At 37.7% G+C, this 15085-nt stretch overlaps 1 protein-coding gene across 2 annotated transcripts in view; it reads right to left on the reverse strand.

The window, feature by feature from the left end:
• The window catches only part of LOC133843444 (uncharacterized), a 55672-nt gene that overhangs the window by 9564 nt on the left and 31023 nt on the right, over positions 1-15085 (reverse strand). The window lies entirely within an intron of this gene.

The following is a 15085-nucleotide window of genomic DNA, read 5'->3' on the forward strand; positions in this document are numbered from 1 at the left end:
GCTCAAACAGCACACAACACCTAGCTAGTACATGTTTCATAGACCCATATAAAATTCATAAAAATGACACAAACACAAATTCCGAATTTTCAATAAATGCATGAGCCTCAAAGTTGCTGACAAGTCAATGTGCATACATTCAAATATCCCTTGAAAGGCAAAACGAAAGCGAGAGATAGAACAACACATGAGTATAAATTGCAGATTCAAATTGTTTAGCTTTAAGTGAAAGCAATATATCGGAAATTCGAGTTTGTCCTTGATTGTGTTTAGAGACAAGTTCAGAAAGAGATAAATGCGAGAATATGTAACATACATTCATGCTTGCTTATTGAATTTAAGTCAGAAATTTCTACAATTCTCTGAGAGCAAATTCTCATTTAGATTCCTGCACAGTTTTGCAGTTGATTGTATAAACTGAGGGTTGATCTTGAATATTCTAAGTAGTTTAATTTTAAAAAGAAATAAATATTTGAAGATTTCCAAATTTAATATACGCAACGAAGTTTTTAGGCTCAATTTCTAAAAGAGAAAATTTCTCTTGCAATGAATCAACTTATTTTAATCTCAATTTATAAATGAAATTAAAATCTGCAAGAAATCTACAGTCGAGTGTGCCCAACTGTGAAATACTCGCTACCCATTATGAATAAAAGCAAAACTCTGTGGTATTCATTTTAAAATATACCGAATTAATATACCACAAAATACTAAGAAATCTACCAACGAATATATTTGGTATATTAATATAAAACTGTATTCAAAATATACTGTAAATGTAATATATACCAGATTGTAAGCCAAAGCAACTAAAACCCTACATAAGTAGGAGTTTTTTCCCATACAAAAGTACTTATTAAATAACTTATACAATTTGTATCTACTTGCAATCAAATTTTCAGGTATCATAAAAACTATAGTTATTATTGCATTTATCAAAAATCTAGCTTCAAAAATACGCTTGTTATCCAATTGTTATTTATTTGCGTGAGCAAAAGTGGGAGTGGTAAAAAATTGAAACAAACTTGATCTGCGGGCAAATATAACAAATTAAAGCTCTATCTCATTTAGTCTCTGCGATCTAGGTGTCCATAAGGACGGACGGACAGAAAGACGGACGGACGGACATGGGGATATCGTCTCTGATGTAAACGCTTATCAAGAGTATAAATACTTTACAGGGTCGGAGATGCTTCCTCCTGCCTGTTACACACATTTTCTGCAGGCACCAAGCTATAATACCCTTCTACCCAATGAGTAGAGGGTATAAATTCTATATTCTAAACAGTGTATATTGAATTTCAAGCTCAAAAGTTAGCTGAAATTCTCATTTAGATATATAATAAATAACAGCTCACGGTAATTTTAGTTTTCCACTACAATTTCTTTTTAAAATCTTGCGATTCTAATAAGTTATTCTCTTTGTTAAAGCGGCAATTAAGAAAATCTCGAATAGCAGAAATTTCTCTTTTATTGCGCAAAACTTTGAGCACTGAGAAACTCCAACGACATGCGAATTTTGTATCTCTATCCTTTTTGACAAGCGCTTTGCTTTTCTCTTTATTCTTTTAATGCAGCAAACTCGTATGTAAATCAGTTGCCACATTTTTGGGACAGCGTATTCTATCATTTTATGAACACATACGAACGTAACCCAAAATGCTGAAGCAACAAGAACTAGGCACGAGACATACATAAATCTGGCAAGTCTATATATATAAGTAGGCGTGGCAGCAGCTGAGTTTTTGCTTCTCTTTTTCCGTTGGTTTCGCTTTGCCGCAGATGGCAGAGAAGAGAAGGGAGAAGGAGAGAAGAAGAGAAGGACAGCAAAGAAGTTCGTTATCTTGACATGCTCATAAAGAGGCAAGGTACAAAATTATTATTTAATTACAAAAAGTATTTTTCATTAATGGGCAACTGTCGCGGTGTCTGCATTTTTCTTTTGCCCAACAGATAGAGAAAAAGCAGAGAAGAGAACGAGCAGCAAAAGAGCGCTCAACTTGAACCTGGGGCCACACTGTGCACGAACCAAGTGCAATGCTTGAGGTAAAAAGTTGCAAGACGCAACTCAATTAGCGGCAAGCAGGCAGGCAGCAAGCAGCTACGCAGTCATCTTAATTAGAGGCAGGTGAGAAATACAGGTAAACAAATCACAGGAATGTAAAATGCAGGCAAAACTTCATTTAACATTTACGCGAATTTAAATGAGATCTCCTCACGCAACACGCAAGAGCCAAACGCACAACTGCAAATCACATTTAAGGATTTTGCATGTCCTAAAACGAGCCCAAGGCGGCATCGAGTTGATAGCACCCACACCACACACACAAACACACCCACAGGCTCACACATAACTTTATCCTGCATCCAGCTCTCGCCTGTTTAACCCTCAGATGCCGTAAGGCAACTGCCAAATCCATTTAAGCTGCGCCTTCATTTAAATGCCAGGCGCAAAAGTCATTCACTCGCCACTCGACAGTCACCAGTTACCAGTTACCAGTAGAGTTACCAGTCAGCAGTCAGCAGTCACTGATACCGCACAGCCCACAAAACAGACAACCTCCTCCTAGTTGGATGCCTTGATGTAGATGTGAATGTTGATGTCGACGTTGATGTCGATGTCGATGTGGATATTGCATGGCATTTCTACGTATGCCCGAATTTCGTTTTCGTCCATTACTTTGACATGCACATGCAGAACGAAATGGACAGACGGAACGGACAGAGACCAAGGACGAGACCGAGGCCTGGGATCGGAACACCAAGCTATGCGGTGTGCTGATGCGAATCCGTAACTCATTCGCCCCCCTTCCTTCCTTCGTCCCACATCTCTCCTCCGCAGCGCACAAAAGCTTGTCAGTGTGCGTTTGATTGGCTGTGTGGATTTTGCACGCTTTGCGACGCAGAGAAACTGAGATAGGGGAGCTGCAAAATATTGCGAAATTCAATATTTGGGTAATGATGCGTGTGGCGACTCTTGCGTGCCAACAATTTTGGCAGCCAACGTGCAGGCCGTGACGCGAATCGCAATTGAAACGATTTTTCAATTATGCAATTAATCTGCAGCTTTTCCTTTGTCTTGGTCGCAATAAATGCGAACAAAAAGCAACAAATTCGCAGAATCTTTGTGTGTCGCAGCAATAAATAAGTTTAAGCCGTTTTAAGATTAATCATAAAACGCTGCATACTTTCAGGCTGGGCTACAAATTGAACTGAATCTTATTTATACAAATTTACTGCATACTTTCAGGCGGGGCTACAAAATTAACTCGATCTTCTTTGTACAATATTTGCTGCATACTTTTAGGCTGCGTTGCAAATTAAACTCCATCGTTATTAAAATTTGTTACTCTCACTTATTGTTTGACATGACTTTTGGCAGTGAAAAGGTCTTTACTCACATAAACTGTGTAATGGGTTTAAGTTCAGTTTAAGGTCAGCCAAAGAGACGACAACAAAGAACTAGCAAAATATTTGCACTGCCCACTGTCAATGACCGTTTGCAGTGCCCGGGAGCGTCAAATAATTGAATTTCTTTTTATTACGATATACTCTAGATATATATATGTTATGTATTTAGTTCTCCCCATTTATATATGTGCTATATATATTTTTTTGAAAACACACTCACACATAAAAGTTAATGGACGGCAAGAAGAATTGCTTTTATATTTGGCAAATCAAGCAGACATTGTGGCTGGGAGATTTACGAGTTCAACTATCATAATTTCATGTGCCATTGAACTGCGCCTAAGACAAACAAAGAAAACACAAACGCACACAAAACTGCCCCAAGTTAGAATGTGAGCACATTCGTATAGTAAAAAAAAGAATATAAATAATTTGTTTCTACGCATAACCCTGGGGACCATTTACAGTTGATTTTCGTCTGGGAATAAGGAGCACACAAAAAACACATTTGCAATGGAATGTGTGAAGAAATAAGACAGAGAAGTTGTCTTTAATAGAGTTGAACATCCACCGATAAAGTCGAAATATATTTAAGCAGAGAAAAAAGAAAAGTTAAGCTAAAATTAATATAGAATATTAGTTAAGAAATTTAAGAAATGTTATCAAGACTTCACTACAATACTCTAACACATTTCCTTTGTCTAGTCATCAGAGTTTTGCACTTAAAACTAACCTGCATTTGAGACGTAAAAAAATAATTGTGTACTTTGCCGTTATTCGATCGAAAACTCATTTGCATATCGTCAGCATTTCACAGTGGCTGCTGTTAATTAGTGTACTCATTCTTGGCAATTTTGGGTAGGTGCATTGTTGAGCACTGGCCAAATGTCCAGTAAACATAATAAACTTTGTTTGCTTGGCGTGGGAACAGCAAGAACTCTTCACATCAAGTTCTTGGCAGCAAAAGGTCTCACTTATGAGAGAGAGAAAGTGAGTGAGTGAGTTGATGCTTCAAGCATTGGCCTTCAATTGGACTGGACGAGAAGCATAAATATTTTATGGATTTCTAAGCGCACACGCTGCTACAATTTTGCTTTAGTTTCTTTGTGCAATAGAACACACTCCCACACACACACACACGCTGAGAAAGAGAGCAATAGAGTGTATGAAGAGGGCAGTCAAATGTATACACCATTACCATTCGCTATGGCAAACCCAATCTCAATCCTGGCAAAAACACATGACGGCAAAATGAGCCACCGTAAAGTGGCCACAGTTACGAGTAGAAGTTGTCGTAAGCTAGACGAGAGTAGGAGAAAGAGAAGGGCTCGAATATACGAGCATTTTAATACACTTTCACTTTGGGTCCAGCAACGCGTTATGGAAACGTGACCGAATTGGTCAAAGATTTGCCGCACTATACAAACACCATATGCAGTAGTCGTAACGTATCATGGCGAGTATGTAATGTAATTGATATGGCACACACACACACACTCGTATACATAGCACACTAGTCGTATGTATGCAAATCAGTTATGATTTGATTTGTACCATTGCAGTAAATTTTGTAACAACGAAGCTGGGCTTGCAAACATTTCGGGACAGTTGTTACGCTCCCCTCCCTCTCTCTCTCTATGTGTGTATACATACAATATATATTTTTGTAAGCAATTTGCATAATGGTGTGTGCTCTCTCTCTCTCTTTCTCACTCTCTCTTCATCTCTGTGTGTGCTCACATGTATAATAAAAGCGAATTTCGCACGCCTAGTGGCCATAGAGCGCAGACACACGCTGTGGCAGTGGCTTTGGCTTTTGCAGTGCTTGTGGCTGCCCATAAAAGTATGCTATGCTATACTATACTATATACGTGTTTTGTTCTTGTTGCTGTTGTTGGCATGCCGTGTACTCAACCGTGTTGCAGTGCATAAATAATAAACAATAATAAACGTTCCTTTTTAAATATGTTAAAAATTAATTCAAAATTGATGCAGCTGACGATTTTTAATGGCTCGCCTGTCGCTTGTTTGCTTTTTTAAAGCGAGGTAGATTTAGTTGTACTTTGAAATATAAAGTATCATAATTGTATGTTAATGAATTCGTTGAAAATATCTAGAATTTGATTGTTCAACTGTCCTAAATACATAATCTTCTTATTATTTGATAAACATACTTGATTTTAATTAAACGATTGCTCTACACACATTTTTCTCTCTCTCTTTCGCTCGTAATTTGTCAAACATTGTGTGTACACAGTTTCACACATCATAATGTCCAACGTATCTATCTCTCTGTCTCTCGGTAATGAGTGCTATCTAATGTGTTTGCCCTGAACTAATTGTGGACAGTGTAAGTGTTAAGCAGCAACTCATTTTGTGGCGATTTTCAACACAAAATGCAAATGAAAATCCAAATGCAAATGCTTTATGTGTTTGCGCATTTGCATACATCATCGTGCTATCTTTTTAGAAATAAGTGTAGAGACAGGTAGAGAGAGGATTGTCCCTCCCACTCCCACTCCCACTCTCTCGCACTCGCACTCTCTTTTTGTGTGGCACACATTAATTCCAACACTTGCCGGTCTACATATCCGTCATAAACACAAACTGCAAACTGGGGACAAACAATCTCGTGCAACGTTAAATTTTCACTTAAAAATGCAAATTTGACCAAGCGCGCGTTATAAAAACACAAAAAACCCCAACAACAGCAAGAGGAGGGGGTAATGGAGGGGAAAGAGGAGGGAAGTTTGTGGGTAGAACAACAAAGCGTAGCATATAAAATAAAACATAAGTAGAGCAGTGGGGCAGAGGGGTAGAGAGGCGGGCCTCGTTTTCCGGTTGACATTTCAACTGCTTTTTGTGTTTTGTTGTTTTTTTGTTGTTTTTTTGTTGCATACTTTGGGGCGGCCACTGAAAAATTGCTTCTAAAATGAAAGTCGTATCTCAAAACTGGCTGCAATTATGATGAGCTTGGCCAATTAAAATGTTGCTGACCAATTTGCTTGCTCGTTGTGTTTGCTTTAGCATGAATTAAATTCCTTCGAATTAATTCATTGTCTGCACTTTGTGCTCTGTTTGTGCTCTGTTTGTGCTCTGTTTGTGCTCTGTTTGTACTCTGTGTTTGCTGCCGCTCTTTGTTTGTCTTCTGCTGCAGAGTACAGTGTTAAAGTGCGAAGAGCTTAACAAGTTGGCATTTGTGTGAGCGGGGATTTGGTGACTTTTAAATTTGTGCAACAAACGCGACCGAGTTGCACTCGAGTGCACGTACTTTACGATGACGATGGCGAAGACGCAGAAAAGGAGAAGGAGAAGGAGGAGGAGAGCAGGCAAGTGGCCTTATGCACAGCAGCAGCACTCGACAAAGAAGACGAAGGTAACACGTGACCGTGTGCAAACAAAACAAACGAGGCAATGAACCACAGTTCCCACTCTCTGTTGCCTTTTGCAACGCGTTGCAGCACAGAAAAAAGAAAGCAACACAAGAAATAACAGCAAAAAAAAATAAAGAAAAAAGTAACAGCTGAACGAAAGAAAATACTAACACACACACACATACACAGAGACATAGATGTGGTATAAAAGTTTATCCTTGTACCAAAAGCATTACTTTACTCTATGTCTATGTGTGTGTATTGGCTTTTGCCTGTGCTTATTGCCACAGCCAATGCGACAACACGTGCCACAGTTGGTCAAGTGCGTTGCACACGTGTGCGTGTGAGTGCTCACACACACCAGCACACTCAAAAGGATACTCTCACGCACGGCAAACCAAAAAAAAAAAAAAAAAAAAAAGAAAAGAAAGCAACGCATCAAAGTCGCTTCGTGCCGTAATTGTTGAGCTTGAAAGCATCAAATTGCAGCTTGCACATCGAAACTCGGCTCTTTGGCTTGTCTTGACTTAAAATCCGCAATTACATTACGGACTAAAGCGTAACCCGAACATTTCCCTTATTACAGAGTGTGTCACACAGTTCTAGAGCGAAATTGGGCCATCGAGATAGAAAGAGAGAGTCAGTTGCTTAGGTAAACGTGCCAAGAGTTTAATGCCACAAATTGGGCTGCAGTTAGTTCCATTCTCTAATTTAAAGGCGATAACAATAACGGCTAAAGTTTGACAGACAGCTCATCAAGATGAGCTTAGAAAATTTAACAAACTATTAGCAAATTTTACTCATAACAACTCGAATGTTCCTCACTGTGAGATACCTACTAACCATGTTCAATAACAAAGAGATATTCAAAAATACCAAGAATATACCAAAAGCTATATTTTGTACATCGATATACTACTTTATTCAAAATACAGTACAATATAAAATATACCAAAAAAATACTCAAATATATTAACAGCTATATTTCGTATATCGATATACTACTTCATTCAAAATATACCATAGTACAAAATATACCAAAATATACTAGAATATTTTAATAGCTATATATCGTATATAGATATACCACGTCTTTCAGAATATACCATGATGTACAAATAATCAAATACCAATAATATATATTCTTACATCAAAATAATACACCATAGAAATGATCTAGATTATCAACCAAGGCAATTAAAATCCGAAATCTGATATGACAAAATATTCAGAAATATATTCGTACACAAATATACTACTTCATTCAAAATATCAATCATAGAATACAAAATATACTAAAACAAATTCAAGAGCAATATATCTTACATCATTATTACCAAATATACCGAAATATAGTAGAATATATCAAAAGCAATATATGTTTCATATTTAGATATACTACGTCTTTCAAATTATACCATAATATACCAGGCAATTAACGCCCGAAAGCTGATTTGAGTAACTTTTGAAAACAGGCAGCAACGAATCATCAAGCTATATGGAAAACAATGAAAAAAACTTCATATATACGCTTAATTAAATGATAATTTCATAAAGCCATTAATAATTTAATTCATTCACAAATGAATTAACCCATAAAAACTCACAGCACAGCCAATAAAAGACAAATGAATTGGCATAACAATAAAAAAATAACAAATAAAATAAACGCTGTAAAACATATAAAAACCAATTTCATATCGAACTCAATAACCATTTTTAGCTTGCTATTGCAGCTAAATTGTTAAAAAGAGCTAACAATTTAAATTTAGCTATGGCTTTCAATATCTGATTGAACTGTTGGCAGACGATCAAGGTATTTTTTTTTGCTGTTCACTAAATTTAAAGCAAAATACCTCTGCCAAGTTTATAATTTAAAAACAACTTTGTGCTGGTGTTGGGCAACAATTAAATTTGTGCAACAACTTTGTCCACACACTTGCATTAAAGCCAAGCCCATAAAAGTAGGAAAGTGTTGCATCAACATTGTCTGTGTGTAATGCCAAAAAGGCAGCAGCAGCAGCCATTGGCACAGATTCTGGAAAAGAACCATTAACTGAAGACCCCTCCTCCCCCCGCTTGCACTTCGTCCAGTGAACTCTTTTAATAGGATAGAAGAGAATATGATGTTAGCTGCTGTCGTTTGAGGCACGTTGCAAATTGCCACCTGATATGCTCAGGCACTGTTTTCATTTGCAAGTGCAATTACAAGAGATGGGGAAAGAAGAGAAGTGATGAGAAGGGGTGGGCAGGGGAGGCCATGTCGGAGGGGTTATCAGAGATCGGATTACGAGTCATATGGCCTAGCATGCAAATCAGGCAGAAAAACTTTGATAAGCCAATTCAATTGCGTTTGGCAACATGAAGTGGAGTAAAGCGTCAGTCAAGTGCAATTGATTTGCATTTAATGTGCGGCAAGTGGTAAACGGCAAGTGGTAAATGGCAAGTGGCACATGCCGCATGGCATGTTGCAAGTGCCCGCAATAAATGTAACTACACTGCTGCAAATTTTAATTAAAGTTCGCCTCGAGTGAAGAAAGCCGCTTAAATATTCTCTGGCTGCATAATTGAAATGCCAAAAGATATGCCACACAAGCAGCCAAGAAGAAGTGTGGATGGTGATGGTGGTGAGCAGGGAGGTGGGGTGGCAACATATGTGCCCCACTGAATGCTGTTTACAGCTGGGCGCCATTCTCGAGCCACACACACACACATCGCACATTGTCAAATCGTGGACGCCTTGCTCCGTCAGCCGTCGCATGCCTCGGTTGCACAATGCCACAACGAGTGGCAAATGCGCAGACAAACAAGCAGTTGTCACCCTCACTCCCACCTCCCTCCATTCCGCCCGGGTGGAGAAAAGCGAGCAATAGTCGGTGGAGTAGAGGAGAGGGAGGGAGAGGGGGAGACTATCAGCAGCGCCTGACTGATTCAGACAACCGGACGGAAACTGCAAAATAAACTAAACACTGCATTTATGCAAATAAATACAAATGTGCAGGATATCGTGTATACAACGTGTATGTCTATGGCCTGACAATGGGCAAATATCCAAACGCAAAGCACTGACGGAGGACACACACACACACACACACACAGCGATTGTGGCAGCTAAAGAAAGGCATCGCCAACAGGATGTGTGCGGCAGATTAATCAAACGATTATGACAGCGAAAATAGAATAGCATTTATAAGTCGCACAACTGCTGCATCATCATCATCACCGTCGTTGGTTTTCGCAAATGAAATGCCTGAACACATACCCTGTAATACAATTTTACTCTGATTGATTAAAGTAAACAGTATTGCTTTTGTAGCGTCTTTATAATGGACCATCTTAGCATGCATCTCGATGCAATACTTTTTGTTGGGTATTCCATATTATGCAAAAAGCATAAAATAAAGAAACAACTTCCACAAAATTTGATATATAAGTAATATTCATATATATGCATATATATAAGTAATGATTAAGAAATTAAGATATATTTATATAGTTTCAGAAATAAATATTTTTATTCAATCATATTGTAGTTATACAAAGTACCACAGTAAACAGTTGTAAGACTCAATTATAAACAAATTCAAATAAATACTAATGAAATAGAATGTTTTAGAAATATAAATATAAAAAATTTTAATAAAACAATATTTATATTCAAATGGAAAATGATTATAAAAGAATCGTATAGGAATTTGATTAAATTGAATGCAAAGCTTTAAATTTTAGTGCTAGTAATAAAAACAAGTAAGAAAGTTACAGTCGAGTGTGCTCGACTGTGAGATACCCGCTACCCATTTTTAATAAGGGCAAAATATTGTGGTATTATTTTCAAAATATACCGAAAATACTAAAAAAATACTAAAAATATACCAAATGGTATGTTTGGTATACCGATACAGCACACCATTCAAAATATACCATAGACGGCACAATGTACCAGATTGTCGGCCAAAGCAACTCAGATCCCTAGTAAGTAGGCGTTTTTGCCCATACAAAAGTATTTCTTTAATAACTTCCACAATTTTTATCTGATCGCAACCAAATTTTCAGGAATCATAACTACTATAGTAATTATACTATATACCAAAATTCACAGCTCTAGCTTTAAATTTACGCTTGTTTTTCGATTTTTTTGGTTTGCGGGGGCGGAAGTGGGCGTGGCAAAAATTTGAAACAAACTTGATCTGCGTGCAAACATAACAAATACTGTCGAAAAAAAATTATAGCTCTATCTCTTATAGTCTCTGAGATCTAGGTGTTCATACGGACAGACAGACGGACACACAGACGGACAGACGGACAGACACACAGACGGACAGACGGACATGGCTAGATCGTCTCGGCTGTTGACGCTGATCAAGAATATATATACTTTATAGGGTCGGAGATGCCTCCTTCTGCCTGTTACATACATTTCCTGCCGGCACAAAGTTATAATACCCTTCTACCCTATGGGTAGCGGGTATAATAAATATGTTATATTTTTAACTCTCTGGAGGAGTTTGTCGCCGTTAACTCTATTTACAGTGAAAAAATAAGCAAAAAATTAAACAATTTTAAACAGAAGTTATTATTATTTATTATTTATTCTTATAGCTCCCGATTAGCACTATATTTAGAACTAAGATTGATTTTAGAAACTTTTTCTGTTTTACGATAAAATATATGGCTTCGTATATTTTGTTGTTCGCGTATGTTAATTTTTGCTATTATCTTAAAACGGAAAAATAATTCAAATATCATTCTTAGCTCTAATTAAAGTGCTAATCAAGAGCTATACTATTCATCTTTACTTAAAATATAAAATAATGTTTCGGTATATGTTTTATTTTAGTTTAGATTAAGTAGAACGCAACATTTTCGACAGTGAATTACCGAAATCTATTTTTTTTAAATAATTAAATACAAGCGGATTTATTTACAACACTTCAATTATATACTTATATTATAGATATAGTATTATATAGATATAGTATTTATGCTTTTCAAGAAGATTTTTAAAAAATTAAACAAAATAACTATTTCGTTTTAAAAACTGTAGAAAAATTAGGAAGTTTTTGAGAATCTCAATGATACATTGATATTTTTGAAATAAAAAGAAATTTAAATATTTTAATAACATTTAATTTTTTAATATTATTATTATAAATAATATTTTATTCGTACTATCAAATTTATGCTAAGTCCCCCCAATTTATTTCTGGAAATAAACTAATAAAATCGATGAAGCAGAAATCTAATTTAGTTCTTCTTGGTATAAGCTCACTCATAGGTTATAAATTCTGGGAACAATTCCACATCTTATAACAAACTTCAATTAATTACTCAATTCTCACTGCAGCTGACACTTTATATATTTTATATATAAAAAGAGAACGAAAGACATTGAAGCGATATCAATTGCCTTCAAGTTAAAAACACGTCAATTCATTAAGAGACTGAGTCATTCACAACTCATTACGTGCACTCACAGACACAGACATAGACACACTCACACTCACAATCACACTCGCATATTCGTACTCACACTCACACACTCGGATGTTGACAACTAAAAGTATGAATGACACTAATACGCAGCTACAGTTACACTCACACATGCTCGCACACTCAGACGATATAGACACGTATGACGTCAACTTATGCATAGGAGAGACCACAAAAAACAACAACAACGAGAAGAAGTGTAACAAGAAGAGCAGTAAAACGACAGCATTCAAACTTCAAGTGAGACAACAACAGCAACAACAACAATGAATGAAGACAACGAGTGAGACAATCGCCGACACTTGAGTGTTTCGCAGTAATTCGTTTGCTTTGTTGCTCTCTCTCTCTCTCTCTCTGTCTCATTCTCTCTGCCTCTACTCCCTGTTACCAGTTTCTCCCCAACTGCTTCTTCTTCTTCTGCTCCCCACAATTTATCCATTTTGGGTTCATTCCGGTTTGTTCTGGTTCAGTTTGGTTTGGTTTTCACTTTTCTAACTGTATGCTCTCTAGCTTTGTCCTTTTGTCTGCTTGATACGCGCCTGTCATTATACCCATAGAGACAGAGCGAGAGCGAGATAGAGAGAGCGTGAGAGTGAGAGGGTGAGCTGTATGGGGAGTGCAAATTTAAATAAATGCTTTGAAGCACACTAAAAGCGATTTATCTTTGTCGATTGTGGATTACGAACATGTTTTCCAAAACATTTTTCATATTGTCCCGACTGGTGTGTGTGTGTGTGTGTCCGTCTGCATATGTGTGTGAGTGTGAGTGTGTGTGTGTGATTGCGCTGCTGCTGATGCTGCGTTGACTGACAAGTCTTTGTGCAAACACCAGCAGCAGTAGAAGTTTGAGGACTTCGAAGGGGAGCAAGGGAGAAAGGGAGTTGGAAGCAGGCGACGACGGCAGCTGGGCTGCGACCCTTTTGCCCAGTTACCCAGCTGGAAATTTAATCATGAAAATCACACTGAGCAGCGCATGCCCTTCTCTTTCTTGCTCTTTCTCGCTCCCCCTTATGGCCCATGTGCACTGCACTTTTTTCAATGCAGCTGATTTCGCACCGATAAAAAAAAACAAAAAACGGGGGAGAAAAAAAGAAGAAAACTATTGTCCGTTGTACAATCTGGACAAACAATTCAATATTTCCTGCTGGGCTGTTGTCCCTTTTGTCCTTATTGTCCTTTTTGTCCATCTACACACACACACACACACATACAGCTGTGCATAGTCTTTGCTCATCAGGTTTCGTTTTATTGATTAATCGTCTGCTGTGGCTGTGTCCCGCCTCCCGCACTTTATGTCTCTACCTCAACCTCTGTCTTTGGCCTCACATTAGCCGCATTCGCTGCACTGCGCCATAACTAACAATGTCTTTTGTCCATTCTCTGCCTCTCTCACTCTAATTCCCATTTTCTTCTTCGCTCTCGTATTCGCATTCGCATTTTCATTTGCATGCGCCCGCGGCCCACGCAATTTAGCTCCTTGTCGCCTGCCTTGTCGAACAGATCTGACGACGTTCCTTTTTCCATTTCCATTGCCATTCCCAATCCCATTGCCATTCTCCATTCCCCAGTTCCCCAATCTTCAGTCCCATTCTCATTCCCATTCCCACTTCCCATTCAGTAAACGTGCCGCGCGTCGCCCACGCAAAAGTCGATAAATTATTAGATTGTAAATAAAGCGAAACTGGCTGCAAAAAAAAAAACAAAAACAACAACAATAAAGTATAAGGCGGTTGCCAAAAGGTAGCACCAACTGCTGATGTTGATGGCACAAAAAAAAACTGGCGAAGAGCGCAAGATTATTGGTAAGCAGAGCAAAGTTTTCTTTGCACATGTGTCCAAAAAACCACAAGACAAAAAAAAGCAAAACGAGAAGCACAAAAAGTAGCAGCAGTTGAAGTAAAAGAAGCAGAGGGCAAAGAAGTGTTGGGCACACACAACGACAAAAAAAAACCTTATATGGAGATGGAGATAGAGATGAAGAAGAAAAAGGCAAAGGCAAAGGCAAGGAGCTTTACAAAACGGCAATAGTTGTGTATGTGTCAGCTGTCGCCTTGTTCTGAACTCCAACAACAACACACACATTTGCCTCTACATATGTGTGTGTGTGCACATAAGTGAGAATGCGTGTAAAGTGTGTGTAATCAATCATTTATGAAATTACGCTACTTCCGCTTTTGACAATTTTCTTTCAACGCCTCCCCCCAATAGCTACTCTGACGATGACGTAAGAGTCTCTGTGATATCTTTTGCCTCTCACACACACACACACAGCTAATACTTCCATATGAGCTTCTATATGTGTGTGTTTGTGGGTAACTGTAAAATGCAAATTACACACATTCCAAGTATGTGTGTGTGAGTGTCGAAATCTTCGATGGGGAATAGATTATGATGATGCCCCAGCAACAGAATGCGATAAAAAAGAGCTTTGCTTAAAAACCGAACCAAAGCAACACAAAAAAAAAACGAGAACTCGAAACTCAAACTCAAACTCAACAACTGAAGCGTGTGTACAAATTGCGTGTAACCTTGAACCCCGGTCGCAATGAACTCTGACCGCAGCTGCGATTTAACACAACATTTTGTGAAACAAAAAAGTATGGAAAAAATGCAGAGCATTGAAGAATTATCCACAAATATGAGTGAGCTGCTTTTTAGTGTACACAAATTCCACGAAATTGTGTGGTTTTTATTCATTTGTAGTGCCTGAAAGTATGCTATCAAATATTTTGCGTAAACAAAGCAAAGCAAATGAATATAATGGAAACAAACTGAAATTCGAGTGAACTTTAACTTTTTGTAAAATAAAC

The sequence above is a fragment of the Drosophila sulfurigaster genome, chromosome 3 (genome assembly GCF_023558435.1).
Source record: "Drosophila sulfurigaster albostrigata strain 15112-1811.04 chromosome 3, ASM2355843v2, whole genome shotgun sequence".
In the NCBI taxonomy this organism is placed as follows: Eukaryota; Metazoa; Arthropoda; class Insecta; order Diptera; family Drosophilidae; genus Drosophila; species Drosophila sulfurigaster.